This window comes from Anomaloglossus baeobatrachus, chromosome 4 (genome assembly GCF_048569485.1).
Source record: "Anomaloglossus baeobatrachus isolate aAnoBae1 chromosome 4, aAnoBae1.hap1, whole genome shotgun sequence".
Classification (NCBI taxonomy): domain Eukaryota; kingdom Metazoa; phylum Chordata; class Amphibia; order Anura; family Aromobatidae; genus Anomaloglossus; species Anomaloglossus baeobatrachus.
This window is the reverse complement of record NC_134356.1, coordinates 629,965,279-629,991,209: the sequence shown is the minus strand read 5'-3', so window position 1 is coordinate 629,991,209 and position 25,931 is coordinate 629,965,279.

The following is a 25,931-nucleotide window of genomic DNA, read 5'->3' as shown; positions in this document are numbered from 1 at the left end:
TCAGGCCAGCTAAACTCTTGGGTGGGCGTCTCCATCTCCTGACTCCGCCCACCTGGTGTGTCTGTCTGAGCCCGAGGAAAGGAATCAAGTTTCACTGGGGATGTCTGCTGTGAAACTGCTGGGGGTGGGGGTGTTTGTGTGTTGTTACCTGTGGCCCCTGGCTTGTCCAGGGCGCCACACATGCCACTCTCAGATGTGCTGGCTCCCCTCTCTTTTTGCTTGTAATTATGGTCTGGCTGACCACCACCATGCCATGTACGCCTGACCTTGGTTTACAATATATTCCTCCTGTTGGTAGCTGTTCACATTCAGCCGTTTCACCCTTTTCCACAGGCAATGCTAATTAAGCACCATACTTGGGTCTGGTCCGCCTTTATTTATGGTTACTGGTCTGGCACTGTGAAGGTCAGTTCTGACATTGTCCTGGTGTGTGGCGCCTGCTTCGCACGCTGGGACCTGGACTGCCTTTTATCCACAGTTACCTCTTTTTGCGACATGGAAGCGGTTATATATAGGTTACAGGTATGTGTGCTTCAATATGGTTCTGCTTTTAATTTTATCTAGGAGGCCGCATGGCACATGAAATACATAGTGGCTCAAAAAAATGATCAATTATTTGCTAAAAATCTAATTTTGTATTATAGTACAGTTGGAATAAATCTGTGAATTTGCACTTTTATATGATGCATGCCACTCTCAGATCGTGCTGGCTCCCCTTTCTCTGCTCACATTTATCCTGCGCTCTCTGCTGAGCACTTACGTCGGGGTTTCCGTGTAAATTCAAAAACTGCAATTCAAACAAAACCCCCATTGGAACCACTCGCTGTAATGAGGCAGATGAAAACACTTTGGTCTCTGTCTGATCTCTGCTCTGGCGGTGTACCATCATTTTAGGCGTCTTTTTAGCGCACAGATGTGGACGACCACAACTCTGCACGCCTAAAAGGATGAACAACAGAGAAACAGATGCCAAAGTCTAAAGTGTCCCCATCTGCCTCATTACAGTGAGGGGCTCTGTCAGGCGGTTTAGCCAGAATCACAATTGTGGGAGATTTACACGGAAACCCCAACAAAAGTGCTCAGCACAGAACACAAGAATGTGATCCCAGCCTTATACTGGAAGCGATCACAAATGTCCTGTACCTCAAAATGTTACCAATAAAACCATTAACTTATCCTCACAAACTGAGCCCACACTCAGTTCCATCATTTGTCACTGGGAATATAGGGGGGTCCCACATTACTGGTAAAACAAAGACTCTGGAATATTGTTATGGCTTCCACCCCCCCAAATAAAATCCAGTGATGTCTGCGCTCCTAAATCTAAATGCCCCCATCCTTCTGAGCCCCCTGTGTGTAAACCGCAATAAGTGGCCATGTGTGTGACATTATAGAAGTGGGGAGAGTGCACTTAACAATTTATGGGATGCACCTCTCCAGAAGCACTAGCTGGGTAAAATGTATGGGGCACTACAATATATGGGGCACTACAATATATGGGGACACAATGTATGGGGGAGCTACAATATATGGGGGCACTACAATATATGGGGCACTACAATATATGGGGACACAATGTATGGGGGAGCTCCAATATTTGGAGGTACAAGGTATGGAGGCACTACAATATTTGGGGGCACAATGTATGGGCACTACAATATATGGGGGCACAATGTATGGGCACTAAATTGGCATATTTGCATGGATGCTACAAAATAGTCACTCCAGCCACAGATAAATTACTTGAGAAGTACAATTTCTGCAATGGGGTCACTTTTGGGAGTTTTATGCTGTTCTGGCACCTATGGGGCTCCATAAATGTCGTCCGAAAACTATTCTAGCAGAATCTGTGCTCTAAAAGCCAAATATCGCTCCTTCCTGCTCAGCCCTGCCGTGTGGCCAAACAGTAGTTTCTGATGACATATAGGGCATCACCCCATTCGAGGGAAATTGCGCAATAAGTTTTGGGGTCCATTTTCACCTTTTAACCCTTGTTACCATTACCATTCTGCAGCATAGAACACTGTAAATGGTCCTTCAAATATTTGTTGAAGATTAGCTACTGAGAAAAAAAACCCTGCATTGTATAGTGATGGCAAACGCTTGTCATATGCATGTTGGAAGAGAAAAAAATCAGACACTCGCATAGCACTTGCATGACGTGGAATATCAGACGGATTTCACTCGTCCTACTTTTCTGGATGAGAATTGGATCAATCTTTTATACGCAAATGTGAGCGAACCCTTAAGATTCAGCTCTGCTTGCCGGTTCCAGACATTTTTATATGATCACAAGTGCACGATTTTTACTTGTAATCACGTGCCAACTGTCATAATTCAGGCCTGGCCCAGCCGCTGCTGAGCTAGCGCTGTCAGGTGTGCGGGGTTCAGGGCATGAAGGGGTTAACTTCTTGCAGCCTCATTCCGGGATGCAGAGCACTATATCCTGGCACCGCACCTGTCATCCGGTGCCAGTAATAGTTTTGCTCTGCAGCGCTCGTTCCTGGCTCCTGTGAATAGCCGATCTGTCCTACCTCCCAGCTACCTCGTGCTGACCTGTGTTCCCCTGCTCCTTTTGTTTGTTCCTCGTCCCTGACTCCCTGTCCCAGTCTGTATATTTTTCCTATCTCTCGCGTTTGTCTGTCTCTGTCCCGACCCGTGTACCCTGACCCCAGTCGTTTTCTTGTCTGCCCAGCTTCTGACTTTGCTTTGTTTGTGACTTTGGCTCCATCTCTCCCTCCTGCTTCATACGTGAAATCCCAGCTTTGAACCCCTGGCATACCACCTGACTTCTCTTTGCTTATTCCTTTGGTGATCGATATTGACCTCCTGCTACTGACTTGGTTTGTTGACTACTCTGCTTCCCTCTGCTGGTTGACCTGCTAACTGCACTCTGAAATTACATTGCTGGTAACTTCAGTGTCTTCCTAGTACAGTGTGACACCAACTAGAATCTCAGTCTCTTTGCTCAAAGTTTCATTCTATTTGACATGTGACTGCTGGTATGCAAATTGCATATTTCAGATCAGGTGACAACTGCTGAAGCTGGCAAATAGTCTCATCAGACCATAAAAAATTTTCCCACATGCTTTTGTCACTGTTGACAGTCAGTCCTGTGGTGTCCAGCTGTAGAAGGTCACAGCATTTGGCTAGACAAACTGCTCCCTGACATTCTATTCTTCCTGCTGTGGTGTAAATGGTATCCTATGTAATTAGCATACCTAACGGCCAAGCTTTATAAAGTTATTTTTGGGGTCTGGAAGGGGAGTCAGGGCCAAGGTGTACCTTCATAGAATGCAGCACAGGAGCTGCAGAAAGTGATTCTTTTAGTTAAAAATCTGGTGACAGGTTCCCTTTAATCATCATCGCTTACTCCTGTGTCCTTAAATACCTGCATTTCCCCTTGGTGTTTGCTGGTGATAGAGTTATATTCGTATACAGGTCTTGGATACATGCAGTCGGCTTGTATTTATCTGAAGAAACATTGTTAATTGTTGTTGTACCTCTCCCAGACTCATCCCGGAGATAAGTTGTTTGTATACTTTCCCTTGTATGTGTGTTCCCTGTGTGTTCTTTAGAGCTTAGTGGGGTTGACTAAGCGCTCATCCCATCCATTCCTTACTGAGGCCGTAGTTCAGGGTCAGCCAAGGTCAGGTATCCTGCTCAGCGCATAGGTGCAGAACCTATCCAGGGTAGTCAGGGGAGCCAGGGGCCACCGGAAGGTTTGGTGAGGGGTCACTTACTCCCCCTTCCCTAGACACAGGCTTTCCCTCTTCCCTTTCCTCCTTTTTTGCTGTTTGCTTGGTATTTCCCCATACCTACAGTGACACTTGATTTTGGTTTTGACAAAACATATGCGCCGCCCCAGCAGCGGATCGAACCGCTCGGATCCAAGGGGTTGTGTCCGTTCGTGGCTCGAGGGTCTCCGGACCCGGGGGCTTAGGGGCTACACTCTAAAGTGAAAGGGGATATTTACAGGGGAGTTACAGTTCATGACGCCACCCGTGGTGTGCGGTAACTAGGAGTACCGCCGCTGCCGTTGGGAGTACCCGGGGTGATGAAGTGCGGCAGCAAGCTGTCGTTGCCCTCCATGGGTAGCGGCAGGCCCTGGGACTCTGGATGGTGATACTCGGTGCCGTGAAGGGGGGGGGTCACTCAGGTACTCACTCAGCAAATAAGCAGACGCTGACAACCGGGTAAACCAAGTCTCTGGGTGCCGCTGCCTCTCAAAGGGGAGCTCGTCCAGGTCCCGTCCCCTGCAGTGCTGCTGTGTCGCCCTGGACAAGCCAGGGGCCACAGAGCACAACACCTACACACCCCACACTCCCTGCAGGCACATCAAGGTCAAACACAAAACCCTTGTTGCCTTCCTCCAGGGGCTGATGTCCACACCAGGGGGTGGAGCCAGGCGGTTGGTCTCCACCCACCAAGGAGTTCACAGTCCTGGAGGCAGGAAAAGGAAGTTCAGTTAAGCTAGGGAAGTGAAGGAGAGATGAGTTCAGTTTTGACAGTGAAAGTGGAAGGAGGAAAAGTGAGCAGTAGTGAAGTGGCAAGAGAGCAGACTGAAGTGAGTCCGGGTGTGTGGCCCGGACGGAGCAGCAAGGTTTGCAGACGGTGGTGACTGTCTGCAGGAGTGGCCTATCGGAGTTTGCCGTAAGGACCGTGGACGGGTGGTGGCCCGGCGGTACCGGACCGGTACACAAGGAGAAGCCAGCACCATTGGCAGGGGCTTATCGGAACCCGGCAAGGCTAGGAGTCGCCGTGAAGTTGCCGAATCCGTTAGTGAAGGGGACCTCCGGGTTTCCAAACAGTCAAGTCCCGACAGAAGGCAACAGTCCAACCAACAGAGGGAGACACCGCCACCGCCAAGGGCAACCGTTTCCCAGGGCCAGCGCCTGCGGGCAAAAGGGGCTCTTCCGGCCTACATCCAGGTCGGGGAGCGGGTTACCGGTGGGAACCCATCGGAATCAATATAGAACATAGGTGCAGGGAGAGACAGTCATCACTAACCTGCAGGGAACAACAACACAGCAGCCGTCCGAGGGACCCGTCCATCCAGCCGCTTGTTTTACCGTGAACTGTGTCATCATCATTGGACTGAGTGAGTACCTCCGTGCCGTGCGGCACAGCGCTGCCCCTGCGACCCTGCACCTCACCAGGCCCCGCAACCCGCCTGCCATTCACTCCTACCCCATAACCGGGCCCCGGGACAACCAACCCCCTACCCACGGAGGGGAGAAATAACAACAAAGCTGCTCCCTGTCACCGCTCCCGGGATCCCCATCCAGAGCAGCGGTGGTGTCCACACAATCACCACAACCGTGGGTGGCGTCACGGACAATATCCCCAAAACCAAACCACCCCTTTTCACTCACGGGCGAGGAGCGCCGCTCGAGTCCCCGGGATCCGGCCCATCGCTCGAGCCACCGAGCAGCAGCAGCCGCAGAGCAGCGGCGGCCGGACCCGAGCAGTGGGAGAGCGCAGCGTCCCCTCCTCCGCCCGCGACAACTTGGCATAACGAACAGGATCTTACCGCTCTGCCGTCTGGTAGAGGTGCGCCTTGTTACCGCCGGAGTTGTCCGGCCAGAAAATTTCAGAAGCCGCCATCTTTGGCGCGAAAAGTTCCCGCTCGAGCGTCTCCTCGAGTAGTGGAGGCGCGAAGGCCAAAACCCCGCCCCGATAGATAGAGGAGGAGCCGGAAAGAGGCTAAGGGGGACGAAATGGCGACTGGTCGCATGTAGCCGCGGCTATAAAAGCAGGGACGCCAGGACCCTGTGGCCATCTTGTTCCTGGGAGAGGCCGCCAGCAAGATGTACATGCCGTCCCGAAGCACCGTAGCCCCCGCGCCTGGAACAGCGGCGTGGGTGGAGATCCGGACCGCGCAGCTCTATCAGAGGCTGCAGGTCAAGATGCAGCTCCTCTTGGAGGAGTGGGAGACCGACATGACGGAGGTCATAGCGACTGTGCGGAGACGCAAGGAGGAAGTTGCGGAAGGGAGGGTGAATGACCCACGCCCCAGTGCCCCTAGCGGGCCGGTCATCGTGGCTGCGGGGCCCGGTCTGAACCCCCTCGCCCTACTGCCTCCCTTGCCACCCGTCACCCGGCTGCCGTGACCCCGCCACTAGGCCCGCTACCACCGCAACCGGTAGCGATACCCAGCATGTCCGCCCAGGCGGACCGACCTGTAGCCGGAGCCCGTAGCCGACCGGAGGTGCTACCGTGAAAAACTCCGAAGCCTGAACCGGAGGCATCTACAGAGACTTTCCCCGAGCCGGAGCCGACAGGCCGCTCTGTGCCGAAGGCCCAGAGGAAGAAAGCCCCTGTGTCCATACCCCACACCTCGGCTGAGGTTGCGCCGGGTTTCCGCTGCAAGGCGGCATCCAAGGCCAAGTCACCGCGGGACCTTCCGCCCAGATCACCAGCGGTGGGCAGTGTCCAGAAGGTCTCGCGGGGCCCGACCCGTGCGCCGGAGCTCACAGCAGCGCCATATTGGGATAAGGAGCCAGTACCGTTGGGCCCGGAAATCGAAGAGAGGGGAAGGAGGAAGGCAGAGATGGTGGCCCGTACCATCCGGGAGAAGGAAAGCCTGAGGCAAGCGACCTTCCGTGTCCGGGGCCCGCTGTATGAGGGGCAGGTGAGGCGGTTCGATGTCCGCCGGGGCTATGGATTCATTTATGAACCGGGCCTGGAGGCCGAAGTGTTCATAGCCCGGCGGGATGTTAATGCCCACCTGCCGGAGGAGCACCCAGGCCGTAATCTGATGCCGGGCGACCTGTTGCAGTACACCCGGCACTGTGGAGAGAGGGGGTGGTTTGCGCTGGATGCCAAGCTGAGGGGCAGTCAGGAAGCCCGGGTGTCCGCCGCACCCTCTCCCCCAGCAGACACAGAAGAGTCAGAGTAAGGGCAGCGGAATGCCGTTGCACCGTCCCCGTTGGGACCACCTGTGTGTGTATTAAAAGTTTTAAGGTTTGAAAATGAATAATTGCTGGAAAGTTACCTGATTTACTGCTGATTGAAACCGGTCGTAGCCGGCAACTGGTCCCTGTTGGGACCCCCTTCACCTTGCATAGAAACTTCTATGAACATGCCTGAGAACTTGCAAGGCAACCACAAACTTGTGGCCTGTAAATAAATGTTTGTTGCAGCTCCCACTGTTGCCGCCTCCGGAGAGGCAGATTGGAGGAAGGGCCCGCAGTGGAGTAGGCTGGGGCCCAGCCACCACAGGAACCGGTGGCAATCCTCTGGGGGTTTCAGGGGTTCCCCATGGACGTGGGTCCCCTGGAAAGGACAGAACCCGCTCGGGCAATTTGTGCAGGACTGGGGTCAAGGGGTGCTGCCTGTTGCTTAGGGGCAGCATCAGGGCCAGGTTGCTTGGGTGGGAGAGAGCGGAAGCCGTAACCGTTTACCGTTGCAACGTTTAAGTAAGAGTACCTCCCGATGTGGGAAGATGTTATTATACTTGTATGTCTGTTACCGTTTTCTATATTTTTATATTTTCCAGTTGGTGAAAATAAAACCGGTGATGGACGGGCAGCCCGAGGACGGTCTGCATTTTGCTAAGGGGGAATGTGTCGCCCTGGACAAGCCAGGGGCCACAGAGCACAACACCTACACACCCCACACTCCCTCCAGGCACATCAAGGTCAAACACAAAACCCTTGTTGCCTTCCTCCAGGGGCTGATGTCCACACCAGGGGGTGGAGCCAGGCGGTTGGTCTCCACCCACCAAGGAGTTCACAGTCCTGGAGGCAGGAAAAGGAAGTTCAGTTAAGCTAGGGAAGTGAAGGAGAGAGGAGTTCAGTTTTGACAGTGAAAGTGGAAGGAGGAAAAGTGAGCAGTAGTGAAGTGGCAAGAGAGCAGACTGAAGTGAGTCCGGGTGTGTGGCCCGGACGGAGCAGCAAGGTTGGCAGACGGTGGTGACCGTCTGCAGGAGTGGCCTATCGGAGTTTGCCGTAATGACCGTTGACGGGCGGTGGCCCGGCGGTACCGGACCGGTACACAAGGAGAAGCCAGCACCTATGGCAGGGGCTTTTCGGACCCCGGCAAGGCTAGGAGTCGCTGTGAAGTTGCCGAATCCGTTAGTGAAGGGGACCTCCGGGTTTCCAAACAGTCAAGTCCCGACAGAAGGCAACAGTCCAACCAACAGAGGGAGACACCGCCACCGCCAAGGGCAACCGTTTCCCAGGGCCAGCGCCTGCGGGCAAAAGGGGCTCTTCCGGCCTACATCCAGGTCGGGGAGCGGGTTACCGGTGGGAACCCATCAGAATCAACATAGAACATAGGTGCAGGGAGAGACAGTCATCACTAACCTGCAGGGAACAACAACACAGCAGCCGTCCGAGGGACCCGTCCATCCAGCCGCTTGATTTACCGTGAACTGTGTCATCATCATTGGACTGAGTGAGTACCTCCGTGCCGTGCGGAACAGCGCTGCCCCTGCGACCCTGCACCTCACCAGGCCCCGCAACCCGCCTGCCATTCACTCCTACCCCATCACCGGGCCCCGGGACAACCAACCCCCTACCCACGGAGGGGAGAAATAACAACAAAGCTGCTCCCTGTCACCGCTCCCGGGATCCCCGTCCAGAGCAGCGGTGGTGTCCACACAATCACCACAACCGTGGGTGGTGTCACGGACAATATCCCCAAAACTAAACCACCCCTTTTCACTCACGGGCGAGGAGCGCCGCTCGAGTCCCCAGGATCCGGCCCATCGCTCGAGCCACCGAGCAGCAGCAGCCGCAGAGCAGCGGCAGCCGGACCCGAGCAGTGGGAGAGCGCAACGTCCCCTCCTCCGCCCGCGACACTGCCTGGTGATCCGTGACCTGCCTCCTGGCACAAAGTTTAGATTCTCTGTAGTGGTCCGGTAGCTTGAAACTTGCCGGGCCCCGCTCCCCCCTGTGACAAAGTGAGGGAGCCTGCTCTCAGGGCTCACGCTTGGGATTTCAGTGGGCTGCTTGTTTGAAAGGCCCTATACCCCTCGTTGTGCTAGTGCCCCGATTCTGGAGCTAGTGGGAACAGTCCATGAAGGCTCAGTTCTCCGCAGGTTAATTGCCGAGTTGCCTGAAGCTTCTCCCCGACCTAGGGTCCGTGTACCCCGCCATGCCTTTGGTCCCGGATCGATGGTAGGACAAGGCTGCTGACCGTCCTCTTTGACAGGTCCCAGGGACCTAGCCTCAATCCCCTGTGACTGGGGGTCCGACTCCTCTAGGTCCAGACAACCGTCTGCAACCTAGTCAGCTTCCCCCGGGAGCCACTACTCCCAGCTACCTCGGAGCTCCTCTCAGCTCGAGGGTTACCACACTTCTCCTTTCCCACTTCTCTTCTACACTCCTCACCTCCCCTACCTGACCCCTAGGTGGGCGACCCTATTCCGCTTAAGCCGCCCACTGGTGTGTCTGGTGGGTGTGGTGCAGGGTGTCTCTAGAATTTGATTTGCTGTTGGAGGCAGCACTGCAAGTTGGGGACCCAGAACCATGAGGGATTTGAATACTGCACGGCAAGGGCAGTTTGTGCAGTACCCTGAGACTACCTGAATAGTCCAGGGGCGTCACACATACCCGGGCTTAAATGTTTTTCTTTTAAAAAAAAAAGGCTTCCAGTTTGCCACCCTACTCCACAGGTCAGACAAGTAAAGTATACAGAAGATTGTTGTCACGTGCAGTACACTACCAGTACTTGCGAGTCCTTCAATGCTGCTGTAGGCCTTTTGGCAGCTTCCAGGAGCACTTTTCCTCTTGCTTTTTCATCAATTTTTGAGGGACGCTCAATTCTAGATAATGTCAGTGTTGTACTAAATTTAAACCACTTCTTGATAATCGTGATCAGAATTTCCATGGTATATCTATTGCCTTAGAAAAAACCTTGTACCTTTATTCTGACTGATTACAACAGGAGTGGAACGATCATGGTCGCAGGGATCGAGACAGGGCCGGGGGTGCAGGGGGCCTGCCAGCCCCGGCCCCTGCTTCAGCTGGATATGTGTCCAAAGCTGCACATCCAGCTGAAATGCGTTGCGGTGCAGAGACCCATCGGGTCGCTGTACTGCAATACACACTGTCGGCCAAACAGAAGTCAGCAGCTTTCATCTGTGTCCCAGTGACTGAGGGTGGCGCATGGCAATGACGTCATGCGACACTGATGAAAGTTGCCGGCATCTGTGCGCTGGTTACACAGGTGGATGCAACGCAACATGTGAGCCAGGGACGGTGAGTTCAATGTTGTTGTTTTATACATTAGACAGAATGGTGACATATTTACCAGGATGGGGACATATATACCAGGACAGGGACAGTAGATACCAGGAAGGGGACAGTATAAACCAGGAACGGAACAGTATATAACAGGAGGGGCCCAGCAGGGGAACAGTATATACCAGGAGGGGGACAGTATAGATCAGGAGAGGGACAATAGATACCAGGAGAGGGGACAGTATATAAAAGGTGGAGCTCAGGATGGGGACATATATACCAGGATGATGACATATATACCAGGATGGAGACATTTTTACCAGGATGGGGTTATATATACACCAGGATGTGGGTTGGATGGGGGACATACATACCAGGATGGTGTCATATATACCAGGATGGGGGACATATTTACAAGGAAGGAGTCCAGGATGGGGTACATTAGAACAGGGTGGGGGACATTACTACATAATGGAGGGTGCAATTTGTATGGCGTTATAGGATTTAGAATGCTAACTGTATACATACATATACATACATCTGACCGATATATATATATATATATATTAAATTGTCTTTGTGCAGCAACCACTAGAGGGAGCTAAGAAGCTTATGCAAACTGGATGTATAAGGCACTGTATGAGAAAGCAGTAAGCGCCCTCTAGTGGCAGCACAAAAGGGGGGATTTTTATACAGTCTGTGGTTGAAGTAATAAAGCAGAGTCTAACATGTTTTTAATTTTTTTTATTGCTATCAAAAATGAGTAGATATGTTAATGAGCCATAAACTAAAGATTCTTCCAGGTGACAGGTTACTGGGAGGTCTTGCAGCAGCGAGCACTAGTCCAGTCTGTATTCAGGCATTGACAGTAACACTCATAGGTGTTCTGGAAGTTGTAGGATCCACAACCCATTCCACAGGAACAGGAGACGGGAACATACCCTGAAAGTGATAAGAGAAATGTCATTGAGTGCGATACATAACGCCATCCTGGAGATAACACTACAAGGTCCTCGCTCCACCATAATTTCTTGGATATTTTTAGGACTCCCATAGAAGTGAATGGAGAGAGTCAGTCAGGCACATCCACCTCTCGATGAGGGATGGGGACTTATCCTTGAGAATGCTATAGATCTTAGAAGTGGGGTCCACATCTATTGGACAGTTATGGCATATTCTATGTATGTGCCGTATCTTTCTAGTGTAAAAGAAATACCCCTTTTAACCCCTCCATGGCCAAACGTTTTGGGGTTTTTTTTCGTTTTTTTCTCCACTAATTCCAAGAGCCAGAACTTTTTTTTATTCTTTTGTCAACATTACCCTATGAGGGCTTGTTTGTTTATTTTTTTTCCTCTCTGCGGAATGAGTTGAAGTTTCGATGCTATTCATTTTACCATATAATGTGCTGTTTTTTGGGGTTTTTTTTACTGCGGTGTTCATTTTGTGGTAAAAAATGAACAAGTAACACGATTCCCAGGTTTGTATGATCACGTACGTTCTCTGGGTGGCGAGCTGATGTATTAATTGGTACCAATTTATAGAAAATCTGATTGAAAAACAGCAATTCTAGCACTTCCATCGGATATAACTGACATTCATAGGAGATTAGTGAGCAGCAGCCGCCCTCACATCGTCTGGATATCAGATTCATCCGAAGGCAGTGAGTGTGAAGTGGCCACTGATTGGCTGCAGGGCTCATGAGACCCAAATAACCTCCTGTGAGCCCCGTGAGCCCCAGTGCCTATGTGTCTGGAACGGCACCGTCACCCCAACTTAGTATAGCCTAATTTTAGGTTACATGGGGAAATATAGTGATTGAGTAGAACTTGTCCGAGTAGGGGACAACCATTTAAGGCCCCCTTCACATATCCGTGATTCCGGTACATATGACGTTCGTTTTCATACGTACCGGAGACACGGACATACGTAGACCCATTAAAATCAATGGGTCTGCGCACATGTTCATGCTTTCGCGCAAGGACCGTGTGTTCATATGGAGCACATGCGTGTCTGTGTTCCGCACGGCGACAAGTCTGATTTTCTCCAGCAGCACTGATATCACACGGACCACACACACTATTGTGATCCATGTGGCATCAGTGAGACACGTTCCGGAGAAAACACGTGTCTTTGAAATAAAATGATTTTCTATACTCACCTGTCTTCGGCGCTGCTGTCACTCGCTTCCGGGCCCGCTCATTATGCTCATGAATATTCACTGCACCACGGACCCAGAAGTAGCAGCGCCAAAGAGAGCAGAGCCAGCAACAGGTGAGTAAAAAGTTCCTGATCTCCGTGTGCTAACATGAACAGCACAAGGAGAACACACATGTGCCAAATTCATGGCACATGGATGGCCATACACACCTTCAACGTGGACCGCAAAAAATGTGCGTTTTCAGGGGGCCTCACAGAAAGAAAAATAGAAAGGCCAGAATTGTTTGTTTTGGGTTTTTTTTTTGTTTTTTTTTTTCCAATCGTTCCATCTTCTCCCAGTAAATGAAATTAAAAGCTATTAAACTAGGGATCATATCGCTTATATGGCAATATTTATTATGATGCTATTTACATTTTTTTTGCATAATAAGGATGAAAGGGTTTTGTACCTTTTTTACAGTGCCATTAGGGGTTAAACCATGCAATTTCTTGATGATTTATATAATGCATTGCAATACATCTTTATTGGGTGTGGCATCACACATACATGGTCAAAAATGGCAGACCTGGGGGCCATCATTGGGCACATGCCTGTCAGAGCAATCCAATGGCATCCCAAAAACGTGTCTCTGAGAAGGCCAATGAGATTACAGTAGGAAACCTTTTCTACTGTACAACTACTTAGATGTCGAGATCACCATTGACCATGGCGTACAAGGTGATAAGCAGGCAGCACTGAAGTTCTCCCCATATACACTGCAGATGTCAGAGTGAGGTTAATGGGATGTGTTGATTTGGACAGCTCCATTTCATAAGCCATATTATTGAGTCCAGGGGTGAACATATCATTGGTGCAGCCTGTGCGGCTGCACAGGGACCCAAGAGGTTGGGGGTGGGGGGGGGGGGCATTTCCTCTCCAAAGCAGAAGGAAATGCTCATTATGATGAGCTCTTGGGCTGCAAAGGGCCTATATATTGCTCTTGCACATGTGCCCTTTTCTGTCTGTGTCCGCCAGTGATTGGGTCTACGTTATTAGCCAAACTAGACTACCTCTGTAATCACAGCATAATAGCATAGTGTAAAAAAGTGTGGAGTATATGGTGTAACACTTTATCTACACATTGATATATTGTCGAAAACTGTCATAGTACAATGCCTCCTTGTGTAATCATTGCATTATATTGAATATAAAATTACCATGTGCTAATAAGGATTGTTGAATACTCCATGTGTACCTGTACATGTTGCACAAGTACGTATTGAAGAAACTCTCCCATCAAACATTTATCTTCTTAGTATATTAAAATCATCATATTATATAGCACTGTATATTTACAATTGCTCATTTTGACTTTCTACCCAGTTAATTCTTCTCTTTTCTCTGCTCTATGTAGAAACAGGAAGTCACTTTATCCTGCATGAATCATCCCACTCTTGAACTCCTGACCCAGCTGCTCTTCTTCTTCCCTTGCCATTGAGTCTTGCAGTGACGAATCATAAGAGGAAAATGAGACTTCCTGTTTCTACATAGAGGTTACAAGGATTCAACTAGTCAATTTTTAATCAGGTGATGTCATAGACCTAATGGAAAACAGAAGAATTAACTGGGTAGAAGGGCACAATGAGCAATTGTAAGTACACAGTACTATATAATATGATGACTGCAGTGTATTAAGAGGGTAAAATGTTGGATGGGAGTGTTCTTTAATGTTATTGCTTAGTACTTTAAAGGGAACCTGTCACCATTTTTTTCCCATGTAAACTGGGTCCACCACCAGTAAACTCTTATATACAGCATTATAGAATACTGTATATACTTGTTATTGCCCAGGTCACTCTATAGAATGTAAAAATGAAATTTTAGTATACTCATATACAGGGTGGTCCAGTCCGGTGGGTGTCACTGTTCTAGATCCATCCTCTCTGCTTCCAATCGCCGTCCTCTTTCCTTGTTTTGTGTGGATGATGCTTCTTACGTCATCCACTCAGTGTCTTCCAATGTGCTTCTGCTCACTTCTCTGTGCCCTGCTGAGGTCAGAGCAAAGCACTGGTGCAGGGAAAGGTCAAAGACAACCTGCACATGTGCACTACAATACTTTGATCTGCCCTCAGAAGGGTAGAGAGAAGTGCGTGTGTGCAGGAGCGGAATGGAGAACACTGTTTGGATCATGTAGGACGTGTCATCCACTTGAAGCAGGGAAAGAGGACGACAATCACAAGCAAAGAGGAGTCGCCGGATCAAGACCAGCGACGCCCATCCGACCGGACCGCATCGCCCCGCAGCTGAGTATAATAAAAGGTCTTTTTTATGTTATACAGATTGGCCTAGGCTCTTATATATTGTATTATGGAATGCTGTATATAAGACCTTCTGGTGGTGATCAGCTGAGTGAAGAGACCACAGCACACATTGTGCGTGGTATTGCAGCAAGGAAAAGACACTGAGCTGAAGTACCAGACATGGCCACTGGCAAAAGTAAGGAGCTGTGTCTGGTGAATAAAGAAGGGGACGTGATACTTGCTGGAGTGCCATGGTTCCTTCAATCAGCTGATCGGGAGCCGGACACCACTGGTCCAATATCGATGGCCAATCCTAACCCCTTTAAAACTACTGACATATCAGATCCAGTGAAAGGTATGCCTTAAAATTACCTGTCATATAATACTAGTTTAGATAGATAGATGCACTTGCTAAACAAGAGGCAAATGCAACATTTTTTAAAGGGAGGGTTCCAAGCTTGATGGTGCCCACGCCATCTTTCCATATGAAGTACATTATAACCATGAATCCATAAACATTGAGCACCCTCTACTATTTTATATAATTTTTCTCCAAGGCTTCTCTTGAATGGCCTCGGTGGAATTTCTGAGTACCAAGAGCCCCCCAACATGTGCCCCTGCAAACTGAATGTTACTCTTAAATTGCATAAGGACAAAATAAGACATTGAAATAGATCTACTGTACAAGGCAATGGTGATGGTTAACTTACCAGTTTGGCACTTGGCGGTCTTCCCAGGTGTTTTTACATCTACACAGCTCAAATTGCATGTACATTTTCCAGTATTGGAATCTCCTCCTGAGTTGGCTCCACTTCCTCCTGAGTTTCCTCCACCGTTGCCACCACCTCCTCCAGAGTTTCCTCCACCATAACCTCCGTTTCCTCCAGAGTTTCCACCACCGTTGCTACCACCTCCTCCAGAGTTTCCTCCACCATAACCTCCGTTTCCTCCAGAGTTTCCTCCACCGTTGCCACCACCTCCTCCAGAGTTTCCTCCACCATAACCTCCGTTTCCTCCAGAGTTTCCACCACCGTGACCTCCGTAGCCACCACCATAGCCTCCTAACCCAGGCGGCCACCAAAACTGTGTATCTGAAAATCCACAAGTTACAAATTATTTGATGAGTTCCATAAATGCTGCACAGTTTAGACTCATAAGTGGCGCTGGCTTGTGTGAGTGTTTCCACTTTCAACAGGGGACTACCCATGGAATGTAGAAGAAATGGGAGCAGACGAACAAGCAGAAATGTTCCCCTTTTCTCATTTGTCAGTCCCTAGAAATTACTTGGACCCCTTCCTTTTTAAGTAAAGAACTAACACTAAAATTGGTCAATGTTCAATTAGTGTGGCACCACCACAGTGGACGTGAAACATTACACTCATACTTGTCAACTCAGCCAAAATGTCTGTGAGGGTCCAAGAAAACAATGTGACCTCCTGGACTCCCCCAGCAGTTTTCAAAACTCAAGAGCTTCACCAATGCCACCAAAAACTTCCATGAAAGCAGGTTTTACAAGGCTTTGGTGGCACGCAAAACAGCATTTAGAAGGCATAACTGAAGTGTGATGGAGGTGTGGACAGTACATGGAGGGGACATTTCTTAGAAAATAGAGTGTATCTACACTATAAATATTTTTGGGTCAAGCTTCTCCCAAGTGAGAGTGCACAGTGTCCATATAATGCATGCACGTGCAAGTTTCTCCAGAGTCAATGATGTCCAATGGATAATTTTTAGTTAGGCATTAGCGAATCTTTTGAAATCCAAATTAACCAGCTACCCCAAATATTTCTCAAAAAATCTGATTAGCACAGAATCTATTTTGTTGTGAACTTAAAGTTGGAACGCCCAGGCCAGCATACTTGTGTGCTCCTATTCCCCTCCCCCGGCAAGGGCACCGGCGTTCTCACCTGTCTGGGCGTCCTGCTGCGGGGGTCTCGTCTTAGGCCTCTTTCACACGTCCGTGTCTCCGGTATGTGTTTGGTTCGTTTCCTCACGTACCGGAGACACGGGCACACGTAGACCCATTAAAATCAATGGGTCTGCGCTCACGTGCATATTCTGCCATTTACCGTGTGTACGTGTGGAGCATACGTGTGCTCCACACGTCAACATGTCCGTTTTTCTCCAGTATCACGGGTGTCACACGGAACGCAAACAGACCACACAGAGATGTTCCGTGTCACACGCGCTGGAGAAAACAAATGTGTTTGAGAAAAGAAAAAAAAAAACTTTACTCACCTTCTCCTGCCCTCCTGTCTCTGCCGCTGCTGTCACTTGCTTCCGACCGCCGCTCATTATGCTCATTGAATATTCACTTTACTGCGGCCGGAAGCAGCAGCAGCGGGGAGTCGGCAGGACCGGAGACCGTAGATCAGCACCACGGACAGCGGCACCAGGGACAGGTGAGCAGAAAGTTCCCGTTCTTCATGTGTTATCACAGATAACACACGGAGAACACACGTAGGCCATAAACACGGCTCATGGAGGCCATTACGCAACTTTGACACGTCCGTGAAAAAACGTGCATGGTTTTTCACGGACGTGTGAAAGAAGCCTTATGCTGCGGCCTCCCGGAGCGTCTGTGCACCATGCAGAGCTCCAGTCTCTGCCCATACGGCACCCCTGCGGCGTTGCCCCTTTTCTTAAAGGGCCAGCACCCTTTTACCTAGAAGTGCTTTCCAGGTCAGCTGGGAAGCTGTAGGTATTTAAGGCACCCTAACCCTATGCTAGGTGCCTGGGCAATGAGTTTATTCATTGCTAGTTGTCAGGTCCTCTGTTAGCCCTATGCTGCTGTTCCTCTGGGCTAGACATATTGCTTATACTTGTCTGTATTGCAGAGTGCCGCTTCCACTACCTGCTGCGAGCCTCCACATCGGCTGCCTACCACAATACCCTTTGCCACGAACTATCATCACCAGCTGCTGCCATCCATCCGTCAATCTATCCCAGACAGATCTACTACTCCAGCTGATGTCATCCATCCATCCACCCGTCCATCCATCCATCCCGGACGGAACCTCTACACCAGCTGCTGCTGCAAATCTATACCAGAGACTGTCGCTCCCATAGCCCTGAGGGCAGCCCACGCAACACCAGTCTTCCCGAGTAGCACCCGGATTCTACCTGCAGCACAACACCTCCACCATCAGGACCTCTGGTGAAAACCAGGTTTGGGTCAGTAGTCAAGCCCCTCTGGGTTTTCTGTGTGTTGCGGCCCAGTGGGTCCACTAAAATACCTGCCAGCCTAACAAAAGTACTATCAAGCCTCAAATTGCCCTGGAAAGATGTGTGTGATACTCTTACAGGTTTGCTAAGACTGTATCCAACCACTGGTAAACAGATGGTAGCTGTTTTTTACTGTTGTGCTGTCCATACTTTCTTTCCTTATTTCTATTGCTAAGCTGTGAGCTGTGATGTCCTTTCACTATCCAGATTCACCACCAAATGGCCGCTGCATTCCCTGCTTCAGCTTTTACACAGGCTATGTTAGTCCCTCCTGCTACACCATGTGATTTGATAACAGCAAGTCATTACATGGAAGCCCATCCAGCCCCTGAGGTCACGTGAGCCTTCTTTGGCTAATAAATGTATAAAATGTTAGTTGCTATTTTAGGTTATTCATGCAAATCGAATTTCAAATTGTCCCAGTTTGCCGAATTCCTAAAATATTTACACAAATTCAATTTGCATTTAATCAGTTTGCTCAGCCTGTCTTGTACTACTCATCCTCAACTACTTCTATGTTCTTGAGGACTTGTGTTTGTTGTCTGAACGGATACTTACAGGCCGTAGTTACCAGCAGGCTGCACACCAGGAGCGTCAGGAACGCCATTTTTCTGCAAAACAAAAGGGTACAGATGATATATGACTGAGATTTTAGGTCTTCTACCTGACTCCCACTGGGTGATGAACCCTAATTTACACTATATGCTATTCTTTTTTACAGCACCTTCATTTCTGCTTTCTGCTCCTTTACCGAACCCTATGTCCTTCCCTCCCCGGTATCACCCCATGTTCCCAGCTCCTTACCTTTCTTTGCAAATGTGCTAATGTGTAAATGCATCCAGTCCCTTTTTATACCCTGTTGCATTTTCAATCACACACGCTAGAATTTTTTGACTCCAAACTTCGCCCTATAATTTCAATAGGTGTGTACCCGCTGGACACCACCCCGTAATAATGCAAATACAAGTTTTACTTGCCATTAAGTTCATGAGAACAAAAGAAGATTGTGCTTCCTCGTCTGGTTGATGAATACATTAGGTTCATTGCAAATTTATCTTAAAATCAGAGCACGACTTGGATCAAGTTATAAGATTTGCTCCTCAATGCCCTTTATGGAGCTGGAAATGGAAGTTGGACAGTCTATCTTTTACCGATTCTGGGTTTTCTAAACCCACTTGGTGCAGGGGCTGCAATGGAAGAATAGTATTACACAGCATCTATGTCTTGTCTACCGAGGCGGGAGATGCTCTGCTTTATCCCTGAATTATAGGGGAATATTCATACCTTGCTTTCCATATGCCATAAACAGGCACACTTGTTATAAAATGAATTTTTGCTCCAGAGACTGGAGGACCTCACGGCGGAAGTTGGTGGATCCACCGATAAATTTATCAGGGTTTGGGGGTCTTGGATCATGTTCGTAGATTCCCCAGAATTCCGAGAGATTGTTGGGGATTCCTGAGTGGGTGGACTGGCTTCCCCCTTCCCCTCCCCCCCACACTTTTTTTTTCTTTTTCCTTCTTTCCCCTTTTTCTGTTTTCTTGTTCCCTATTCTCAGGGGTTCTTTGCACACTACGACATCGCAAGCCAATGGTAGCGATGCCAAGCGTGATAGTCCCCGCCCCCGTCGCAGCTGCGATATCTTGTGATAGCTGCTGTAGCGAAAATTATCGCTACGGCAGCTTCACATGCACTTACCTGCCCTACGACGTCGCACGGCAGGCGGCCAATAGAAGCAGAGGGGCGGAGATGAGCGGGACGTAAACATCCCCCCACCTCTTTCCTTCCTCATTGCAGGCGGGACGCAGGTAAGGAGATGTTCCTCTCTCCTGCAGCTTCATACACAGCGATCTGTGCTGCCGCAGGAACAAGGAACTACATCGTAACATCGGTCCTTCCGAAATTATGGAAATGACCGACGCTACACCGATCATACGATTTCATCGCTTTTGTTCTCGTTAATCGTAGTAAAAAGGATTCACATACTCATACATGCTCACTTCAGTTATCCTTTAGTAATGTGTAATTGCGGCTATCTGTCACGGCCGGGCGGTCGGGCAGACCCAGGAGGTGGATCCACTGGACCGAACTCTAAGATGGAGGTAGGGAGTCCGGCAGCTGAAGCACTGAAGGGCAGCAGGATAGTCCGTGCAAGTGAAGACAGCGGAGGAGTCCCTGGGACCACGGAGTCACAGAAGGTAGTCTTGGTGACGTAGCTCAGGTTCGGAGGCCGAGTTGATATCAGGCGGAGTCCGGAACCTCTGGAGCAAGATGACGGGTCACCGCAGGGATCCGAGATGGCAGGTGCTGTCGGATGGCAGACGGACAGCGTGCGGGGTTCGGGATACGGCAGACTGGATGGCGAGGCAGGTACGGCTCTACAAAGAGAGATAGGTGAGTACAGGCACATAAACACCAGGAGACCTGACTCCTAGCTCAGGGAACACGAAGATCAGGCCCCGCCCCCTTGGACAAGAACCCCCTTTATACCCTGAACCTGACTAACCTCATTTCCTGTTACTGGACGCTGGCCCTTTAAGAAAGGGTCAGTGACCGCGCGCGTGCCCTAATGCGCATGCGCGCGGCCCGGGTGCCAGAAGCCAGGGAAGGAGGCTGCGAGGAGGACGCAGGAGAGCCGGCCAGGGCCTGGGAAGATGTCGGACGCCGGGATCGGCGACCAGAGGACCTATGGAGGACGGGCACCGGAGGCTGGGACGAGGGGAGCGTGGCAGGTGAGCCGGGAAGCGGGGCTGAAGACCCGGGGAGGGGAGCCGAGGACCCGGGGAGCGTGACAGTACCCCCCCCCCCACGCCCCCCTCCCCGCAACCGGGACAAGAAGGCACGGATAAGAGGAGTGCCTACGTTCTCCCTGGGCTCCCAGGACCTATCCTCAGGACCATACCCTTCCCAGTCCACCAGGAAGAACTGCCGACCTCGTACGGTCTTCATGGCCACGATATCCCTTACCGCATAGATGTCATCATCGGCAATAGGTGGAGGAGCTGGACTGGCAGCAGCGGAGAAGGGACCAAGGACCACCGGCTTGAGCAGGGAGACGTGGAACGAGTTGGGTATCCTCATCGTGGCCGGGAGCTGCAGCTTGTAGGAGACCTCATTGATCCTGGTGAGGACTTTAAACGGCCCAATGTAGCGCGGACCCAGCTTGTATGAAGGTATCTTCAGGCGGACGTACTGGGAAGAAAGCCAGACGAGGTCTCCAGGAGAGAAACACGGAGGATCCAGGCGTTTCTTGTCTGCGTGTCTCTTCATCCGCAGGGAAGCACGTCCTAGAGACACCTTGACAGAGTCCCAAATGGTGGCAAAGTCACGGGCTACTGTATCTGCAGCAGGGACATCCGAAGAGGGGGATACAGGCAATGGGATGGAAGGCTGAAGTCCGTAAACAACATGGAAGGGAGAGCTGGAGGACGACTCACTGATGTGGTGGTTGTGGGAGAATTCAGCCCAAGGTAGAAGAGCGGACCAGTCGTCGTGATGGGCGTTAACATAGTGACGTAGAAATGAGGTCAAGATTTGATTGACCCTCTCTACTTGGCCATTAGACTGAGGATGGTATGCAGATGAAAAGTCCAGAGTCACTCCCAGATGGTTACAGAGAGCCCTCCAGAAGCGGGAGGTGAACTGAGTTCCTCTGTCTGATACGATGTGTAATGGAAAGCCATGCAAGCGGAAGATGTGTTGTATAAAAGCGTCCGCGAGTTCCTGAGCAGAGGGCAGTCCAGCCATAGGAACGAAATGGGCCATTTTTGAGAACCGGTCCACCACGACCCATATGACTGTGTGCCCGGATGACAATGGCAAGTCCGTAATAAAGTCCATTGCTATGTGTTGCCACGGAATCGAAGGTATCGGCAGAGGCAGAAGGCGGCCATGTGGGAGGTGTTTGGGCGTCTTGTTTCTGGCACAAGAGGAGCAGGCAGAGACAAAGGCGGCGACGTCCGTGCGAAGAGATGGCCACCAGTAATGGCGTACAATTGCACCCCATGTTCTCTTCTGGCCTGCATGGCCGGCTGTTTTTGAGGTATGACCCCAGTGTAAGACCGTTAGCCTGTCGGTCTCCGAGACATAGGTCTTCCCAGGTGGTATCTGGGCCAGAGTGACAGGAGCCACCGGAACAATCTTGCTAGGAGAGATGATAGGCTGGATAGTCTCTTCCTCCTGTTCCATGGGCATGAGAGACCTAGACAAGGCATCAGCGCGTACATTCTTGTCCGCTGGTCGGAAGTGGAGCTGGAAGTCAAACCTGGCAAAGAATAAGGACCACCTGGCTTGCCGTGGGTTCAGTCGCTGAGCGGACCGCAGGTATTCCAGGTTTTTGTGGTCCGTGTAGATAATCACGGGGTACACTGCTCCTTCCAGGAGGTAGCGCCACTCCTCCAGAGCCAGTTTGACCGCCAGTAGTTCTCGGTCACCGATGGTGTAATTACGTTCGGGTGCTGAGAAGCTCTTAGAGAAGAAACCGCAGGTCACCATCTTCCCGGAGGAGGATTTTTGCATGAGCACTGCTCCGGCTCCTGAGGAGGAGGCATCCACCTCCAAGGTGAACTGGCGGTTTAACTCCGGTCGGTGGAGTACAGGGGCGGAGGCGAATGCTCGCTTCAAAGAACAAAATGCGGCGTCTGCCGCAGGTGACCAGTCCTTAGGATTAGCCTCCTTTTTGGTCAAAGCGGAGAGAGGAGCGGTCAAGGCAGAGAAGTGCGGGATAAACTGGCGGTAGTAGTTGGCGAATCCCAGGAAGCGTTGGATTGCCTTCAGTCCAGAAGGCGGAGGCCAGTTGATGATGGCGGAGACCTTCTTGGGATCCATCTGCAGTCCAGTATCAGAGATGATGTACCCCAGAAAGGGGAGGGAAGACTGCTCAAAGACACACTTCTCATACTTTGCGTACAGGCGATTCTCTCTCAGTCTTTGTAAGACCAACTGTACGTTTTCTCTGTGGGTTTGGAGGTCCGGAGAGAAGACAAGGATGTCATCTAGATAAACAACCACACAGATGTAGAGAAGGTCCCGAAACACGTCGTTCACCAGTTCTTGGAAGACGGCAGGAGCGTTACACAGACCGAAGGGCATCACGCAGTACTCATAATGTCCATCGCGCGTATTAAACGCGGTTTTCCATTCGTCACCAGAGCGGATGCGTACCAGATTGTAAGCACCCCGAAGATCCAGCTTGGTGAACACACGAGCTCCTCTAAGCCGGTCAAATAATTCGGGAATGAGCGGCAGGGGGTATTTGTTTTTCACGGTGATTTGGTTGAGACCCCGGTAGTCTATGCATGGGCGTAAGTCGCCCTCTTTCTTCTTGACAAAGAAGAAACCTGCTCCAGCAGGAGAGGAGGATCTCCGAATGAACCCTCTTGCTAGGCTCTCTGAGATGTAATCTGACATGGCCCTGGTTTCGGCTGGAGATAAAGGATATATCCGTCCTCTAGGTGGGGTTGTCCCTGGAAGCAGGTCAATGGCACAATCGTATGGACGATGTGGCGGCAGTACCTCGGATTCCTTTTTGTCAAAGACATCGGCAAAGGACCAATAGGCCGAAGGCAGCCCCGTTAGGGTCTCAGGAACCGGAGGTCGTCGGAGGGGTGGTATGGACTTTAGGCACCTCTCATGACACGAAGAGCCCCAACGGGTGACTTCGCCAGTACCCCAGCTAACCGATGGTTCATGTGTCCGCAACCATGGGAGTCCCAACAGGATCTGGTGGGACATGTGTGGGAGAACATAGAGAGCGATGTTCTCGGTGTGAAGAGCACCGATGCGTAGTTCGACAGGCCTGGTGATCAAGGAGATGGTATCAGAGAGAGGCCTCCCATCCACCGAGGCAATCACTAGGGGTTTGTCGAGTGGCATGACAGGCACCCGGTACTTGTCCACCGTGGCCTGCTGGATGAAATTGCCTGCTGCCCCGGAATCGAGGTAGGCATCAGCCGTGAACCGCGTCTCTCCCGTGGTCACTTGCACTGTCCATGTAACTGGGTCAGAGAGGGTCCCAGCACCTAGGGTGGCCTCTCCTACCAACCCTAGGCTTTGGAGTTTCCCGGCCTCTCTGGACAGGAGCGTAGCAGGTGGGTGTCCTCACCACAGTAAAAGCAGAGGCCCTGGGCGAGCCGCTCTGCTCGACGTCGTTCAGACTGCCGCACTCGGTCGATCTGCATGGGCTCGTGGACGGGAATCCCAGCTGTTGATGACTGAGGAACGGAGGACTTCTGCGGCGGAGGAGAATGCCGTACCGGGCGTCTCTCCCGAGATAGCTCTTTGGAGCGCTCCTGAAAACGTATGTCCACACGAGTTGCTAGGGCGATCAGTGCATCTAGGGTGGAGGGCACGTCCCGACCCGCCAACTCATCCTTGATGCGACTCGAGAGTCCTTCCCAGAAGGCGGCTGTTAGGGCCTCATTATTCCACCCGAGTTCTGAAGCCAAAGTGCGGAAACGGATGGCGTATTGACCCACCGTCAGTGTCCCTTGACGTAGGCGGAGGAGTGATGAAGCAGAGGCAGAGGCGCGTCCTGGCTCGTCAAAGGTACTGCGGAAGGCCTGTAGGAACTGTTGAAGATCCTTGGTCATGGGGTCCTCCTTCTCCCACACGGGGTTCATCCACGCCAGCGCCTCGCCCTCTAGGTGGGACATTATAAAGGCGACCTTGGCTTGGTCGGAGGCGAACAGATGTGGCAGCTGCGTGAAGTGAAGGGAACATTGGTTTATGAAGCCCCTGCAGGTCTTGGGATCTCCAGCATACCGAGGAGGTGACGCCAAACGGAGTCGGGAAGCATCTGAAGAGGCTGCCACTGGTACGGGAGCCATGGCTTGCCTGGCGGGGGACCTGGGTGCCGCAGGCGTCATTGATGCTTGTAATGTGTACAGGCGGGTGTCCACGGAGGTCATGAATTGCAGCATGCGGGTCTGGACTTCACGCTGGCGTTGGAGTTCCTCTTGCAGGGCCATTAGTGCAGCAGCGGGATCCATGGCCTGATCTTACTGTCACGGCCGGGCGGTCGGGCAGACCCAGGAGGTGGATCCACTGGACCGAACTCTAAGATGGAGGTAGGGAGTCCGGCAGCTGAAGCACTGAAGGGCAGCAGGATAGTCCGTGCAAGTGAAGACAGCGGAGGAGTCCCTGGGACCACGGAGTCACAGAAGGTAGTCTTGGTGACGTAGCTCAGGTTCGGAGGCCGAGTTGATATCAGGCGGAGTCCGGAACCTCTGGAGCAAGATGACGGGTCACCGCAGGGATCCGAGATGGCAGGTGCTGTCGGATGGCAGACGGACAGCGTGCGGGGTTCGGGATACGGCAGACTGGATGGCGAGGCAGGTACGGCTCTACAAAGAGAGATAGGTGAGTACAGGCACATAAACACCAGGAGACCTGACTCCTAGCTCAGGGAACACGAAGATCAGGCCCCGCCCCCTTGGACAAGAACCCCCTTTATACCCTGAACCTGACTAACCTCATTTCCTGTTACTGGACGCTGGCCCTTTAAGAAAGGGTCAGTGACCGCGCGCGTGCCCTAATGCGCATGCGCGCGGCCCGGGTGCCAGAAGCCAGGGAAGGAGGCTGCGAGGAGGACGCAGGAGAGCCGGCCAGGGCCTGGGAAGATGTCGGACGCCGGGATCGGCGACCAGAGGACCTATGGAGGACGGGCACCGGAGGCTGGGACGAGGGGAGCGTGGCAGGTGAGCCGGGAAGCGGGGCTGAAGACCCGGGGAGGGGAGCCGAGGACCCGGGGAGCGTGACACTATCTAGTGGGCAGGTCCAGCACTGCTCTCTGGTAAGGGGAATAGGTTCTGTAATAGGTGTAATGATAATAAAATTAGCAAATGCCTCCAATTAGAAATGTAGTATAGTTCTCCTGATTCACTATGTCTCTTACCTCATGTTCAGGGCATCGCAGGACCTTAGGTATCCATGGTTATGACCACTAGTAGCAGCTACCTGTGACTATATGCATGGTCGTAACCATGGATACCTAAGGTCCTGCAATGCCCAGAACATGAGGTAAGAGACTTGGCTATATCAGGAGAACAATACTACATTTATAATTGGAGGTATTTGCTA